Source organism: Garra rufa, chromosome 9 (assembly GCF_049309525.1).
Source record: "Garra rufa chromosome 9, GarRuf1.0, whole genome shotgun sequence".
NCBI classification, from domain to species: domain Eukaryota; kingdom Metazoa; phylum Chordata; class Actinopteri; order Cypriniformes; family Cyprinidae; genus Garra; species Garra rufa.
Genome location: NC_133369.1, coordinates 29,454,741 through 29,473,097, shown reverse-complemented (window position 1 = coordinate 29,473,097; position 18,357 = coordinate 29,454,741).

Here is an 18,357-nt window from a genome sequence, read left to right as displayed (position 1 = left end):
AAAGGGTTTCTGTTAAAAAATTGGTCCTTTTCGCCAAACTAAATGGGATGAACAGACAGAGGCAGTTTTGTGTTCTGCTTATTTTGGAATACAAACAATACACTTATGTCACATCCAAAAGAGTATCAGATGAATATGTGCAAATATTATTAAAGAGTGGTTGTCAAATACAAGCTTTTCAAATAGCTACAATTATGTTTTGATAAGGTCATTTACTTTAAGCTTTTTTGATGCATATGACTGCTTATTATAAAAGTGTTTCTGTGGACAAGCGAGCATAATGAACCTTTAAATAATATATGTGTGTTGCATCCCTTATCACTTGTAAGTCGCTTAGAATTATTCACTGTAGTCTATCTAAGATACTCTTTCCCCATGATATTACGATGCATATTAGCTCATCATATATGGTCAGTGCTAAAATAAAAGTGAAAACTGGGTGTGAACATTTTTGTGATAAGCAATGGTCCTAGTACTGTGCCATGAGGTACTCCATACTGCACTTGTGGTCGGTATGATACCTCGGACCTCGGTATGATACTGCTACAAACTAATGATGATCAGATAAGTATGATTTGAACCATGCCAATGCACTTCCACTAATACCAACATAGTTTTCTAGACTATTCAAAAAATGTTGTGGTCGATAGTGTGGAACGCAGCTCTGAGATCCTGTAGCACTAATAGAGAGATACAACCACGATTAGATGATAAGAGCATGTCATTTATAACTCTTATGAGAGCAGTCTCAGCATTATGATACAGTCTAAATCCTGCCTGGAAAACCTAGATACCATTTTCCTCTAAGTAGCAACATAGTTGTAAGAATACTTTTTAGAAAAGGCAGATTCGAGATCGGTCTGCAAGTAAAATAATTATTTGGGGGCAAGTTGAGAGGCTTAAGAGGTTTGAAGGTTTTTTGAACATCTTAATCTTAATGATAATGACGAATTTATAATAGTCAGAAGAAGATATGACTTCTGGAAACAGCTCTTTTAGTAGCTTAGATGGAATAGGGTCTAGCATACATGTTGGTTTGGATGATACAACAAGTTTATACAATTCTTTCTCTCCTTTAGCAGAGAAAGTAGCTGACCAGTATCGATCTTGGAAGTAAAGTAGTTCAGGCCTGTTGATGCTTTATTTTTCATTAATTTAGCCACTGTATTGAATAAATACATGGTTTTGTGTTTGTTTTCTTCTAAAAGAGACAAAAGGTAATCAGATCTAGCAGTTTTTAATGCTTTTCCGTAGGAGTAGGTACTTTCCCACAATGCAATACAAAATACCTCTAGTTTTGTTTTCTTTATTTTTGTGCTCTGTTTTCCAGGCTGCTCTCTTTAGGGCATGAGTGTGCTTGTTATACCATGCTGTCAGACCCCTCCCCCTTCAGTTCTATGTATCCAGCAAACCCACTCCTAAGTATCTGGTACTTGCCTAAAAAGACGGGTATAAAATGCGTATTGTTAAAGGGGTCCTATTATGCATTTTCACTTTTAAAATTTTAGCCAGTGTGTGGTGTGTGTGTTTGGCCATAAAAAACATCTACAAAGTACATCTACAAAGTCCACTCCAAAGGGAGATTTTTAGTAAAAAAAAAAAAAAAATCCATTTTCAAGAACTACAACGAATGGCTCCTTTTTGGCGTTTGGTTTTCGCATGCTATGATGTCACAACGTAAATCCCACCTATGGAAATTCCTAGGGAGAAAGCTATTGTAATAATGTAAATTATGTGAAAATGAATGCGTTTTTCGAACCACCAAGCATGAGAGCATGTTCTAGTGCACCCCCAAAACAAAATAAAAACTTTGTAAAAGAGCATAATAGGACCCCTTTAGCAGATTACACTAACATTAGATTACTTTAATCTATAGCCTTACTGGAGTTGGGTCAACTTCTGCCTATACGGAGAGAGAAACATTTTTTTCAAAAGCACCCCCCCCCCCCCAACCTCTTCTTCTTTTTTCCCCCCCAAATATCACACCCTGCTTACAATCATAGAATGATTAAGTCTTATAAATGATATGCATTCATAGTAAAAGGTCATGTAACAGTAAGTCATATGCCAGGCCTACCAAGTTTTTGCCAGTTTTTCAGTTAAATCATTTTTTACCACCTGGAGTGGATATAAAAAGTTTTAGAGAACTTTTTCACATTATAAATTCATAGCTCCAGTTGTCTTTTATTGCACAATATACATCCGCACAATCACAATTTTATTTGAGCTATACAGTCACATGCATTGGTCAAAAATTGCAAACACAGCAAACACAGGCTGTGAAACATAAGAAAATCCTAATCAATCCAAGCTGTAGAAGGGTACTGTGTAGGTGGATGAGTGCTGTGAGATTACAGTTCCCTTTCCACCTCTTCTTTCCATGGAGGTTACAGAAACCGGACGGCTTCTTTTAAGACACACCCAACCTACAGAGATGAGGACAGGCTCTTGAACCCCCCTACGTGCCTTCATTTATTATACACCCGCGTAGCAGAGACTCGCACATTGCTGTGTGGGTGTATTGTGAATATTGGCAGCCAGTATGAGAACCTTTTTCTGGGTCTAAGAGTTCTCAGGGGTCCAAGATGAAGTGTTTGCCCTGGACATCTGTGAGCATGGAACAATGTTGGGAAAACATTATTAACACTGGTCAGAAACCTTTTGGAATCATATGTGATTTGGTTCTGTGTTTAATGATAGATGTGAAAAAAACACAGTATGAACACAAACCAGAGGTGTGAAAGCAACCTAAATTGCATTGTAAAGATTATTAATCACAAGAAAATGTAAAAAATATACATGTTGTTTCCAGTGGATGTGCAGTCAGTCACTGGTTTCTATTTCTATGATTGTGCTATTTCTGGCAACAGGATAAATTAATAAGAAAAGACTGATCATTGAGCAGATAATGTTAATGTTTGCTTTGAGGCTTCCAGACACATTCAGTTCAGATGGGTGTGAGGGTGTTTTTAACCTTCCCACTTTGTGATTTGCTGCAGTTGCCTGGAGAACATTACTGTTGAGCACTCTTTATTTTCAAATTCCTCCAACTTCTAAATTAATTGCACCCGTCAAATGAGCCATTCTAGTCCCGAAAGAGCATAAGCAACCAATCTGAAAGTCATGTAGACTGCCAATACAGATGTGCGGAGGAAGATAAAGTTAGAACGAAGAGAAATAACTGGAAGACAGGACGAGGGGGAGAGGGAGAGTGGGATGAGGGAGAAGAGGGTGTGGAAGCTTAAGTGATTAAATGCATCATTCGTTTTGCAATAGTGTACCACCCAAATACTTAAAAAAATGAATTTAAATTTCCCTTATCATGTTATTTCTATCTTGACTAATGCTGACTGTTGCATATTGGGCAGAAGAGAAACGATATTGAAATCTTTCACAGTCTCCAAGTGAGATTAAAGAAGACCACATAATCTATTTTATCCCTCCCTACATAAATATTGCAGTATGACATGTTTTAATTAAACAGCAAGTTTAAGCAATAGTTTACATTTTGCAACATAATCCTCTCAAAAGGTCAGAAATGTTGCTGATTTAAATCTAAGCATAAAGATTAAATCCTGGTTTTTTTACACTGCCAATTTTCATTAAGTTCTTTTTTAATTGATTGTCCTACGTTTTCCCATAAAGCTGTTATGAGTCATTCATAATGATGGTGTCTGGATGGATATTAATAGATCCTGTAGTTTGCGGGCACCCAGGTCTCTCAAACTTGCAATTTGGTCAGCCAACATAAATACCAATTTGGGTGTGTAAAACAACCAGCGGGACTACGGGGCAGAGAGTAAGTTTGTGCTTGGGCTGGGGGCTTGGTTGGAGTAGATTCTTTTGTGCCGATGAGGCCAGGGTGTGGTCATGAAATAAACAGATCCAAAGGGCTGAAAATGAACTTGCTCTGCTCTCATTTTGTGGCAGTGAAAAATCTAATGAGGCACCATACAGACTTCCACCCTGTGTTTATGTAGCTGTTAGGGGAAAATCCTCACAGCCCTATTCTAGTTCAAGCCCTCATTTTAGCAGGGCATTAAGTCGTACTGAAAAGAGATCAGAAACGATTTTAAATCCTTAAGTTTTTGCTGCAACAAGCTGGATTTCTTCTGAAAAGTAACACTGACCAGAAACCTCGTTTCCTGCTTACTTTCTAAAATTAACACTATTTCATCTGCTCACATTTACAGCTCAGCAGCTGCACACTCCATTTACTACTTGATTTCCAGGCTCTTATTTAAAGTATGTGTAAAGGCAATTCAGAGAATCGCTTCTAAACACATTATAAAGGTTAGAAATGTATTACTGAAGACATGTTACAAAGACTGTGACTAGAGCTGTCACTAACAATTATTTTGGTAATGGAGTAATCAGTCGATTATTCTGACGATTACTCAAGTAATCGGATAATTATAATACATTTTTGTGGTAATGAAAATAGACCTAAGCGAACAATAGCCTTTAAAATTAGGCTACCTAAAATACATATATAATAGCAAATGAGGCAATAATTAGTTCTAATAAAGTATTAAAAGCAAAACTTTTTTAAAATACATAATGTAGTATATAAACAATAGAACTAATGTACATTATGCATGATAACAAATGCCTGCAGAGGGCGCCAACGGCCTGGCGATTGTTTTTACACTTTACAACGTGATCTAATCCTTGTTTAATATTGACTAAACAACATTTATTTCAAATGTCCACTTAATCTTTAATATTTCGCCATTTCTTTACGACTGTCAGGATCTTGGACTGTTTTGTTGTGTTTTCCTAGTGCGCCCCCCCATGGACTCATGTTTCGGTTTCTTCCTTTGTCTCCCCCTATTGTTCTGTTTGATTTGGTTGCCCCTGTTGCCCATATTTGGACTTCCCCCTCCTTACAATGATTTGTATCACCTGTCCTTGTTTAGTTGTCACTCCTCTCTGCTACTCCTTAAATAGTCCTTTGTTCCCGTTTCTTTGTCTCGTCTTGAAGTTACGTTGTCTTTGTTGTACTCCTGGATTTCCTGTCTGTGTTTAATAAATACCTTGTTCGTTTGTACTCCTGGCTCCTGCGAGTTTCCCTCTGGCTCCTCACCCCCAGCACACCGTGACAACGACAGAAATGCTACAGACACTGTAATTTCTTGAATATGTGAACATCAAGCAAAGTCCAAGTTCCAAGAAATCACGATGAACAGTTAGAATATGGAGAAGAATACTAATGATTTATTAAAATAATGGGTTTTATTTTTCCATAAAAAAATGAAAAGCATATTATCAGCAGTCTTGCAAATATTATTGCAAGAGAGAGAGAGAGCTGTATAAGTGAGCCTTGAGATACCCTCTGCTTTTGCAACCAACACTTCTTTCTTTGTCTTATCAATAATAGGGGAGACATTTAGTTTACATCTTCTCTCTTCATCTTTTACAATCTTTATTCCTAAATAGGGATACCACAAATAGATGGTAAATCACACTGCTTAAGAGACATTAATTCACATTTATTAACATTCAGGTGAAGATCTAAAGCTTTAGAGAATATGGGTAATATTAATAGCTTTGGGTATTTCCCCTGCATCTTTCAGAAAACGAGTGGTATCATCTGCTGACATTAATGACATTAATTCACATTTATTAACATTTAGGTGAAGACCTGAAGCTTTAGAGAATATGAGTAACATTAATAGCTTTGGGTATTTCCCCTGCATCTTTTAGAAAAAGAGTGGTATCATCTGCTAATTGGCTTATAGTGATGATGTTATCTGCAACTGTAATTCGTCTTAAAGTGCTCTGTTTTATAAAATCAGCAAGTTTGTGTAACACAGTAAGAACAAGTAGGGATAAATAGGGCATCCCTGTCTGATACCACGATTAAGATTAAATCTGGGAGAGGTACCAACACACAGTTTGACTGAACAGTTACCTGGATTACAAAGTTTTATTAATAAAAAAATAATAATAATGAAGCTATCAGAATCAGCTGGGGATAATCAATGAGATCTAAAACTAAATGAATATTATTTGAAATGTGTCTGTTCCTAATTCAACCAGATTGTGTATCATCAATAATTAATTGGGTATTAAGGTAATTAAGCCTTGTGTGAGGCTGGGTGGAAGCTATTCAAGTTTTATACTCTTAAGAAAAAAGTTTTATAAGAAAAGGAGCAAGTTCTTCAGAAAAAGATTTATAGAATTCAGAAGTGAATCCATCCACACCAGGGGATTTATTTAACTTAAGTTCCTTAATAGCATGTGAGAGTTCCTCTATACAAATAGAATTATCGTACAGTTCTTTTTTGTCTTCACTTATAGATTTGGTATTAGTAAGGCTAAGAAATCAGAGGCATCATTTTCATTAAACCTAGATGCATAAAGAGAGCTTTAAAAAGATGAACAATAACCAGCAATAGATCTCGGGTCATGTGTTAAAATACCATTAATATTCAGATGTGAAACTGTATTTTTTGAATGACATTTGTGTAGTTGACCCTTTGTTCACCCTTCTCTAGCCATCTCTGTCTAGAAATCCCCCTCTGCTTTCCTTTTATAAATATCATCAGGGTGGTTTTGAAGAGTAATCAGTTCTATTTTTTCACTGTCTGAGAAAATAGAGAGCTCTTTGAAATTTTATTTCTTCATGTTTTCTGGCTTTAGCTAATACACTTCCATAATTTCTTAAAAATGTACCTATTTCAAACTTCAATAATTCCCAGTTACAATAATCTTTCGTCAATTGAGCTAAATTCCAATAATGTGCAATCAAACTGCACATGGTCACCTTAACAGATTGTCCAGAATTGAATTATTAAGTTTCCAGTATGAGTTATAATGGTTGTTGAAAACAGATTGTCGGCCAACAATAATAGAAACTGCTTTATGGTCTGTCAGAGGCATAGGAAGAATGTTGATTAAAATGTTTGCTTTCTGTAAACTACAAGAAGCTACCCAATAATCAATACAAGACATGGCAGTACATGCCTTATTGTTCAATGTAAAGGACTTTAAAGGAGTAGTTCACTTTCAGAACAAAAATGTACAGATAATGTACTCACCCCCTTGTCATCCAAGATGTTCATGTCTTCCTTTCATCAGTCGTAAGGAAATATGTTTTTTGAGAAAAACATTTCAGGATTTCTCTCCATATAATGGACTTCTATGGTGCCCCCGAGTTTGAACTTCCAAAATGCAGCTTCAAATGGCTCTAAACCATCACAGCCGAGGAAAAAATGGTCTTATCTAGCAAAATGAGCGGTTATTTTCTAAAATTACAATTTATATACTTTTTAACCTCAAATGCTCGCCTTGTCTAGCTCTGTGTGTACTCCGTGTAGAGATTAAAAAGTATATCAATTGTAAATGTTTTTAGAAAATAACCGATTGTTTTGCTAGATAAGACCCTTCTTTCTTCGTCTGGGATCATTTACATGTAGAGCCCTTTGAAGCTGCATTTAAACTGTATTTTGGGGCACCATAGAAGTCCATTATGGAGAGAAATAAAAAAAAAACTATTTCTTATTGACAGAAGAAAGAAAAACATGAATATCTTGGATGACAAATGGGTGAGTAAATTATCTGCAGATTTTTGTTCTGAAAGTGAACTACTCCTTTAAGTTAGGGAATTTCTTCCTCCAAATGTCTTTTATACCAATTTTCTGTGGTATTGGAAGAAGTTTAAGCGTGAGGAGGCCATCTGTCAAGGGAACTGTCTAAAGTAATGTTAAAATCACCTTTAGATAAACATGTTTAATAAATGTGTTAAGCGAAATTTTAAAGTATCAAAAGTAAGTCATCACTTTTAGAGTTGTACCTGGCTGGGCCGATAAAAGATATCATATGGAATCACATACGCCAATCACACAGCAAAAAATATGCGACAGCCAATCAGCGTGCAGCGTGCGTGTGCACGTCAAAGTACAAAGTTCATTTCCTACCGCACTTTGCAAAGCAAACTTAACACCAGGACGAAGCAGGGACGAAAGTGAATCTAACCTCGAGTTATTATCCAAAGATATTGAAATTGTCGACAAAAAAGGTAGCACGAATTCCTTTATATAAGTGGTTTGACTATCTGAAAAGTGACTCAGCTCAGCTGAGAGTTTGGCGCGATTGTTAAAACTGAAACCGAAAGCAAAACACGCACGCGCATTCAAAAGCAATTTTAATCCCCCTTGTTTAGAGAGTGACTCCCCAATGCACGCAAATTAGGCTACATGACATATCTAGGCGGTTGTGTATGTCTATAGCTCTGTATCATGATTGAAATATTCGGTCTCTATTTGCACTTTGAATATTTAGAGAGTAGCCTACTTTGATTATGGCTGAATTGTCTGCACTTAATACGATTAAGAAAGAACTGTGTCGTAATTTTTTGTTATTTATACTGTAGATTGTTTCAAAATGCAGTGTTTGCCTCTAATTTAAATAGCTCAACCTATAATAGAGAAAATAATCAATTGTGTTAATAATAATAAATAAATAAACAAATAATTGTGTTACAAATTATCTTTTTACAATAATTTTATGTTTAGATTTTGTACATTTACTCTGATTTACCATACTCTATCACAACTTTTATTTTTTAATTTATTTTAGTAAGTTGTTTTAATTTTTAAGGCCTGTTTTTGTTAATAAACTATACTTTAAAATGTAATTTAATGAACCCTTTAATTTTTGTGGCTTTAGTCATTGTTGGGATACTATTTTAAAGCTGGCAACATCAACAGCTTATACCGAAATATATATCGTTATCGTTCAATATGGGAAAAAATTATCGAGATTACATTTTTGCCATATCGCCCAGCCCTAGTTGTACCCATAAAAATGTACTAGAATTACCATCAAAAGATCAACCTTTGCAAGTAAAAGATGAGTGCTCAGACCCATGCACAAACCAAATATCATTACCCCATTGTGCTTTCCAAGAAATTAATGTCATTGGGAGTTGAATGAACTTCTTGAAAAAAAAACAAAAGTCAGACTTTTGCTGCTTAGCAAACAAAAACAAAGCCTTAGGTTTAACATTTAACCTCAAACCCCTGGCATTAAGAGTAATTAACGAAAATGACATACAGTATGTATATATATGGATTAAAAGTGTAAACGAGTAGTATGCGTAACGAGGCAAGTCCAATTTTGCCGGTTACTCGACACAGGCAAATTGTGGTCAAGGATTTTTTAAAATCAAGAACTTGAATTTATTCGAGGAAACGTGACACTATACGCCCTAACTGTGAACTTTAGTACTAAATTGTGGAGTTAGACCAACGCCCCCCTCCCTCCAGTGTTTGAGAGTGTTTCTTTTTGTTTACTTGCCATTTTAATCATTCAAATTTGGCTATTTGGAGTGGTTAATGACACTTTTTTTGTGGTGTGACAAACTCAGAGCACATATTCAATATTGCTTTACACGAACTTAAGAAAATACTTTAGAGAAGCGTTTTACTGATTTTAGTGAACACATCAAATAAACTGTTCTGTAACCACACTAAAAGGCCTCAAGGTTAACTGTTTATTTCCAATTCATGTCAACTTCAGGATTTGGGTGGATGGGAAGGGCGGAGTGGTGCGTTACAGCTGTGAAGAGGTCAAGAATTTTGTTATTGAGTCAAACATTTTCTCCCTACTTTTGCTTGGCCTGTCTGACCAAAAATCAACAGAGAGCGAGTGCTGGAGTTTTCTTGCCAGACCCACTTCCTATTACTTGTCTTAACTTCCAACCACAGTCTTTGTAAACAGTGACACACATATACAGGATTTCACCACAATAACTGCAAACAGGCTGACCGATGTATAGTTACAACATACTCTTAGTAAATCCGAAAGACTTTCTGTTTAACACGACATATTGGGATGTACAGAGCCAGTGTCCCTCAGTGATAATAAAGACTGAATGAAGAATAAAGGCTCTTTGTTTTTCACATGAACACAACCATGAGAAACCACATGAGAACTGCACATATGCATTTTAGGGAGGGGAAAATCGGAGCCAGGCAACTGGCATGTGGACAAAGTCAATAAACCTTGCCGTATACGCACAAGAGAGGACAGTGAAATTTTGTCTTCTTTTTTTTTTTTACTTCCTCCATTGACCACATTTAGCAAACACTGTTTCATCATCCGAAAAAGGCAGCATCTGTCAGGCACATGCTGCTTTTTTTCGTGGGAGCACTGAGCCATATATTTCAATTTCAGTTCCACATCTGTGATGTGTGGATGTCAACACAATTCCTTTAGAGAGAGAAATGCCGTAGCTTCTGTATTTTACACAACATGCGACTTTTAAAACATCAGCAACTTTAAAAACAACAGCACGACGAACACCACTTCATTTTGCCAACATCTGCAGTATAACATTTGTGTGTCCTTGTTGTGGTTTTCATGTTTTCATGTGCATGTGTCCTGTTGTAGTTTTTCTGGTTCTGCTTTCCTGGCACTCACATTTTTCCATTCATGTTTTTTTTGGGGATCCATTCATACATACAGTGTCTTGTGAAAGTATTTCTACCCCTTGATTTTGTTTCATGTTTTATTATGTTGCTGCCTTATGTTAAACTGCTTTAAATTACTTTTTTCCACATCAATCTACACTCCATACACCATAATGACAAAGCAAAAACAGAATTGTCACAACTTCATACATTTATTAAGACAAAAAAAACCTGAAATAAGTACATTACTTAGTATACTTAGTGCCAGTGGCCGTTTAGGGTAGGAGTTCTTTCCTGATGATCTGCCTCTGGGGCTCATCTAGTTGACACGGTATCCGCTGTCATTTGGATGTAGGTGTTGATCCACCATCTGCTCTTGGTACGGACTGGATCTGGGGGACTGCAGTGACCATCTGATCTGGATACAGACTGGATCTGGTGGCTATGGTGACCTCGGAATAAGAAAGAAACAAACTAATATTAATGTAGATGCAAAAGTTCCATGTTGCCACAAAGTCAGATTGGAGAGGACTCATCTGGTTTTCGCAGTCTTACTATTTATCTAAAGCACATTTAAGGTTTCTCCAGGCTCTGGCTGGACCACTCGAGGACATTCACAGAGTTGTCTATAAGCCACTCTTGCTGTGTGCTTGGGGTCATTGTCCTGTTGGAAGGTGAACCTTCTGCCCAGTCTGAGGTTCTGAATGCTCTGGACTGGGTTTTCATTTTGGCTACCTTGATATTTTGGTGCACTGAGGTTTTCTTCTACTCTGATGAGTCCCAAATTGCAGTGCTCCACAGTATGAGGCTGCTACCAGCACACTTTACTATTGGGACGGTACTCTACAGGTGATGAGTAGTGCTTGGTTTCCTCCATACATGATGATGCTTGGAACTGATGTTCATCAGACCAGAGAATCTTGTTTCTCACAATCTGAGAGTTTTTTAGGTGCTTTTTTCCAAATTTCAAATGTGTTTTCATGTGTTTTCACTGCAGGAGAGGATTGAGTTTGGCCACACCGCCATGAAGACCAGATTGATGGAATGTTGCAGTGATGTTTGTCCTTCTGTAGGTTTCTCCTATCTCCACAAATAATCATGGAGCCCAACTAAAGTTGCCATCAGGTTCTTGGTCACCACTCACGCCAAAGTCCTTCTCTTTCAATTGCTCAGTTTGGCCAGAATGCCAGCTCTAGGAAGAGTCCTGGTTGTTCCAAACTTCTTCTATCAAGGGTAACAGAAACTACATGCGTATGTGAACCATCAATGCAGCAATTTTTTTTTCTGAACTCTTTCTCAGATGTCTGTCTCTGAGCTCTACAGGCAGTTCCTTTAACCTTAAGGCTTGGTTTTTGCTCCGATATGCATTTTCAGCTGTTAGACCTTTTATTAAGATGTGTGTGCCTTTCCAAATTATACCCATTCAATTGAATCTGCCACAGGTTAACTCCACTCAAAGAATAGTAACATCTACAAGTGATATGAATGCTCCTGAGCTAAATTTCAACTGTCCCAAATAATGGTTTGAATACTTCTGCAATGGAATTATTTAAGTTTTTTTACTTCTATTTGCAAAGATGTTAAAAACATGTTTTGTTTTTTTTTTGCTTTGCCATTATGGTGTATGGAGTATAGATGTGGTGAAAAAAGGAAGGGGTAAGAATACTTTCGCAAGGCACTGTGTATGTTATATAACCTATGAATCAATAAAGAAAGCAACCAGCTTATTGTACTCAACTTTAGAGCAAATTATCTTTGCAATTGAAGTTAAAGCATACTGTAAGATACAATTGCTTTAAACAATTTTCTGAATTGTTACACACAGATTCAAGCCCAGTGATATCAGCAAACAATGTCGATTTCTGAACAGGAAGTGTTTAGAGCAAGGTAGTCTTTGCTAGACCAAACAACATCACTATGTACATTACACTATGTATCCGCTGTTCTTACGCTCAGTAACAGATGCAAAGAAAAATGAAATTTACAGTCCCTAAAAGATTTATAGCATAATAGATTTAACAGATTTATCACATAATAGATTATCCTATGGTGTCCTATTTGTCATAGAAAATATGATAAACAAAAAGGAAAATAACACCCCAACAAAGCAGGAAATACACACCCACGGTATCAAGACAAGCTGTGATGGTGCTAACAGATGCAACGATAAGCTATGTTGAAATTTTTATTAAAGTCATGCATTTATCAGATGTATGAGGATGAGTCTGAACATCCTCCAGAAACTCAGTGTTATCTTCACCATCAAACTTCACATGAAATATTCTCTCTGCGTAAAAGCCGCTCTACTACATGGTGTACAATTTGAATTTATCTTATTATAGCCTCAAATTATTCCACATTAAATTCAGTCTTTAAAAACATTTCAAGCAGTTTGTCTGAGAAAATGAATTTTTGGATGTTCAGACCAGAAATAATTTTTTTTTTGGGTTGTCAAAAGTTTAATTTTCAGTTATTGCAAAATGAAGTGATAATGAAATCACTTCCTCACATTCAGCAGTCAGCAAGAAAAATATTTCCTCTTTCCGCTTTCAACTTAAGAGAAATGTGTGTCTCTGTGCGAGTTATCATTTGGTGTTTCAGTAGGCCACACATAAAAAAAAAAAAAAAAATGACTTTCTCCTTCAAACAGCAAACTACCATGTCGTTCTGAAGACAGAGGGGACAAAAAAAGACCATTAAAGAAAAAAGCAAAATAGCATTTATTTTCTTCATTATACCAATGCCCAGAACTTCTTACCATGGCTCTTTCAAGTTCAACAAATAAAAGCAAGTCAGCTGTGACATAAAGAGCGAAGAGAAGAAAACTTGCCCATACTGGATGGGAAAGCGTTATATTTAAAAGTTAAGTACATATAATCATGGGGTTTGTGAAATGTACCCTTACAGCTGACTATTTTTCTGTCTGCCACTGATAAACACCTTGGCACATGTGTTTATAACAATCTGCTGCCTCAAAACTGCAGCAATTACTTAAAACACGAATTAATAATTGCACATACAAGACTGAGATTTCCACTAAGACTGTTAAGAAATACAGAGGGATGTGAAAAAAGGAAGACAAATTTTGAAATGTCTAAAAATAATTGAAATTCCACTAATGCGCTTGAGCAGAGCTACATGGTTCTTTAAAGATTAAAAATGCTCAGGTTTAAAAAAAAAACTGAAAGAAAATCTTTGCGTCTTTGAGTGAAAAGCGGTTCTAGAATATCAACGTAATCCATTATCTTCTCATTAAATTTTAGAGCTTGATTGCTAGTTTCAGTGCACAACAAACAGCTCTTGAAGTGTTTTACATCCACATGAGTCCTACACTAATAACCACTCTCGGTATTCCCTAAGCTATACAATTATTGTCATTCGCCACAAATTAGTGTTTTGAAAGACAGATTATTGTGGTGAAAATGAGATCACATTTTGAAAAGAAACAGACGTTAGTCACAAAATACCCATTTAGATGAATGTAAAAGCAAGATAGAAGAAAACTACTTCAGACTGATGATGTCAATTCCATTGAAGTGTTTGTAATATACTGCAACAATTTCACAATAAACAGGATTTTTCACCTTACTCTTTGAGGCTGCACAATACTCACTATTATACTAAGTCCTTTTTTTATGTGCCAATGTTTCACAATAACACCCTACTTCCTCATAAGGTTTAACTTGCAGTCAACTTTTTCTAATATTACTTATTTATAACACAACTTTACAGAAACCCAGATGGGGTTATGCACAACAAACTTCTGTATTCTGTAAAACAGGCTTTTTGCTTCGTGTTTTGTTGAATATAGAGCTGTTTTATTCAAAGAAGATACCAAACAAGACCATCTAACCAATGTCCAAATGCAAACTGATGTCTAAAAGTTTTTCTTTTTCTTCTTCTCACTTACATTCTTACATTAAAGTGAATAAAATGGCAACAATAACCACAGCTAGCTAGGTTCATAGCTAGATAGTTGATAGATATCGCCATCGGTTCATACTGCAGTTAGTACGTTCTCTGAAGTGGGTGCTATTAGATCTGTTATGTACAGCTGAGGTTAAAAGTTTACATATTTATAAACTATTGCAAGATGCTTTCTGTAGAACAGGATGCTATGTAATGGTTTTTATAGTCAGAGTTTCCTATTCCAACCTCCAGCAAGTCAGTTAATAACCTAATTTATTGCATCACCTTGACAACAACTAAACCTTTATAAATATAAAGTATTTTAGGTTTAATAAAATACATCCTTACATATTTATTTCTAAATCAAAATAAAACAATATAAATGTTACCCCCCATATACACTACCAGTCAAAAGTTTTTGAACAGTAAGGTCTTTTGTTTTTTACAAAAGTCTCTTCTGCTCACCAAGCCTGCATTTATTTGATCCAAAATACAGCAAAAGCAGTAATATTGTGAAATATTTTGACTATTTGAAAAAACTGCTTTCTATTTGAATATATTTTAAAATGTATTTTTTTCCTGTGATCAAAGATACATTTTCAGCATCATTACTCCAGTCTTAAGTGTCACGTGATCCTTCAGAAATCATTCTAATATGGTGATTTGCTATTTAAGAAAGATTTTTTTATTGTTATTATTATTAATTTTTAACCCTTGTGCGACTTTATGGACATTTTTGTTTTTCTTTTGTTATAAGTGTGCCTGAGTTAATGCCAACTGCATACATTTTGGCTCAGGTGTTTATTTTTATTGAAATTTTAATATTTCACCCTCCGTACAAAAAATACTCACACTCAGGACCTAAAGGACAAAAATGTCCACACTGAAACCCATTAAAACTGCAATTTTTTAACCCAGGACCATCTGACTATAAAATGATGCAATATTTGCTAACAGGCATTCATTCTAACGGCAAGGCTTCAAATTTTACATTTTTACCATTTTTTACTAGATTGTGCCATTTTTTCAAATTTGGCATATACATAAAAAAAAAAAAAAAAAACGAACACTACATAAAAACATAAATGCCTCAAAATTAAGGCTGTTGTTCTTCACTGACACACAAGAAAAAAAAAATCTGCTTAGCATTTAGTATATGGAAATTACTACTATTAATTTTAATTTTTTTCATAAACACCTGTAGCCTTATGCAAACAAATCAGCATTTAAAGGCTTACAATTCTGAAAGTTAATGAATGTTTGGTATCAATGAATAGAACAGATGCTGGTTAAAAAAAAAATCGACATTTATTTATTAAAAAAAATTAATAAATCATATTTTTATGACAGTTTTTGGACATGGACATTTTTGTCCATTTTGCACCTATGTGTAACTTTTTTTTTTTTACGCACAAGGGACAGTTGAGTGCATTTTTTCAGGATTCTTTGATAAATAGAAAGATCCAAAGATCAGCATCTAGCTGAAAAAAAAGCTTTTGTAACATCATTCACTATACTATACCATACAAAAGCTTGGAGTCAGTATATATATTTTTTCTATTAGTGATTCATCAACAAACAAACAAAACTGTTTTTAACATAATAATTAAAAAATTTAGCAGCAAATTAGAATATTAAAATATTTTTGAAGAATCATGTGACTGTTAACTTTAAAATCACAGGAACAAATTATATTTTAAAATATATTCAAATAGAAATCAGTTATGTTAAACAAAAATATTTCAAAATTGTACTGTGTTTTTTGCTGTACTTTGGATCAAATAAATGCAGGCTTTGTGCGCAGAAGAGACTTCTTTAAAAAAACATTAAAAATCTTACTGTTCAAAAACTTTTGACTGGTAGTGTATGTAAGGATTACACTGACTCAGCTGTGCTAATTTGAAACATTTTGTGGTTTAACAGGAAATAGCCTATATCACCTAGAAAAAAGTTGTGATCAGTGCTTTTTAAATTATTAGGTATATACAATTCTGGTTACACTTTATTTTAATGTGTCTTTGTTAGTGTAATTATACAATTGAGTCCTGAGTAATATTAACTACTTGCGCTTACTATATGTTTAGGGTTAGGATCAGGGTTTGGCTTAGGGTTACTTGCATGTAATTATGCATAATTTATTGTTACATTTAAGTACATGTTATATGTGACCCTGGACCACAAAACCAGTCATAAGTCGCTGGGGTATATTTGTAGCAATAGCCAAAAATACATTGTATGGGTCAAAATTATTGATTTTTCTTTTATGCCAAAAATCATTAGGAAATTAAGTAAAGATCATGTTCCATGAAGATTTTTTGTAAAATTCATACTATAAATATTTCAAAATGTAATTTTTGATTAGTAGTATGCATTGTTAAGAACTTAATTTGGACAACTTTAAAGGTGATTTTCTCAGTATTTTGATTTTTTTGCACCCCTAGATTCCAGATTTTCAAATAGATGTATCTCGGCCAAATATTGTCCTATCCTAACAAACCATACATCAATAGAAAGCTTATTTATTGAGCTTTCATGTGATGTATACATCTCAGTTTTGTAAAATTTAACCTTATGACTGGTTTTGTGGTCCAGGGTCACATATGTGTAACAAGGACACCTTAAAATAAAGTGTTACCACGTTTTCTTTAAATTACTTAGTATATTTACTTCATAAATTGTCTTGCATGTAAAAACTGTTCACTTACACGTATATACACGCATTTAAAAGGAGAGGGGGCGACCGAGTAACCGTGAAAACAAGATAATGTGGTGCTGCCCTCTGCTGGTACAATATGGTGATGCAGCAAAACGGTATTGTGATAAACATTTAAAGAACGGTCGTGTATCCTCAAATAAACAACTTTTATATTTTAAAAAAGTGTCTATTAATGCTGTAGAAAACATTTTGAATTGTGAAGTCAGCTATTACTATGACTATGACTGAATCAATAAACTGACTTTAACTGAAAATTGAGTGTTTACTGTTGTCCTTTTGCATCATCAACACAATCGTTTTCTGTTTAATACTGTAAAGCTGCTTCAAAACAATCCGTATTGTAAAAAGCGCTGTATAAATAAAGGTGACTTGGCTATAAATAACTTTGCAATTACATGTCAGTCATTAGAGTATTAGTTGACTGTCTGCTTAATATCTACTAAAACTTAATTTTGATGCTCCACCAACAGACATTCTACTAAGTATAAGTAACTTTGGAATTACAGGTCAACTTATCCTACTAACCCAGCCTAACATAAGAGTCTAATACTCTGAACAGCTGAAGTCAAACGTTTACATAGGCTACACCTCGCAGAATTTGCAAAATGTTAATTATTTTAGCAAAATCAGAGGGATCATACAAAATGCATGTTGTTTATTTAGTGCTGACCTAAATAAGACATTTTGCATAAAAGATGTCTACATATAGTCCACACGAGAAAATAACAGCTGAATTTATAAAAATTACCCTGTTCAAAAGTTTACATACACTTGATTCTTAATACTGTGTTGTTACCTGAATGATCCACAGCTGTTTTTTTTTATTAAGTGATACTTGTTCATGAGTCCCTTGTTTGTTGTGAACAGTTAAACTGCCTGTTGTTCCTTCAGGTCCCACAAATTCTTCGGTTTTTCAGCATTTTTGTGTATTTGAACCCTTTCCATCAATGACTGTATGATTTTAAGATCCATGTTTTCACACTGATGACCACTGAAGGACTCATATGCAACTATTACAAAAGGTTCAAATGCTCAATGATGCTCCAGAAGCAAAAACGATGCATTAAGGGTCCGTGTATCATCTGATCATTCAGTTATTCCACTTAATCTGGCAAACGAAAAATAGGCAAAACAGGTTGATGTTTCATTTTTGGGTTTTTCTGTATGAGCCAAAACATGACAGCTGATTTGTTTTTTCCGTTTTTCAGCTCGAAACCAAAATCCAATAAACAGGAAAACCAAAAGGAAATAATACGGCTAAATTACGTTTTTCTTTATTTTTAGCTTTGCGCATGCGCAATGAATAGCGGCGTA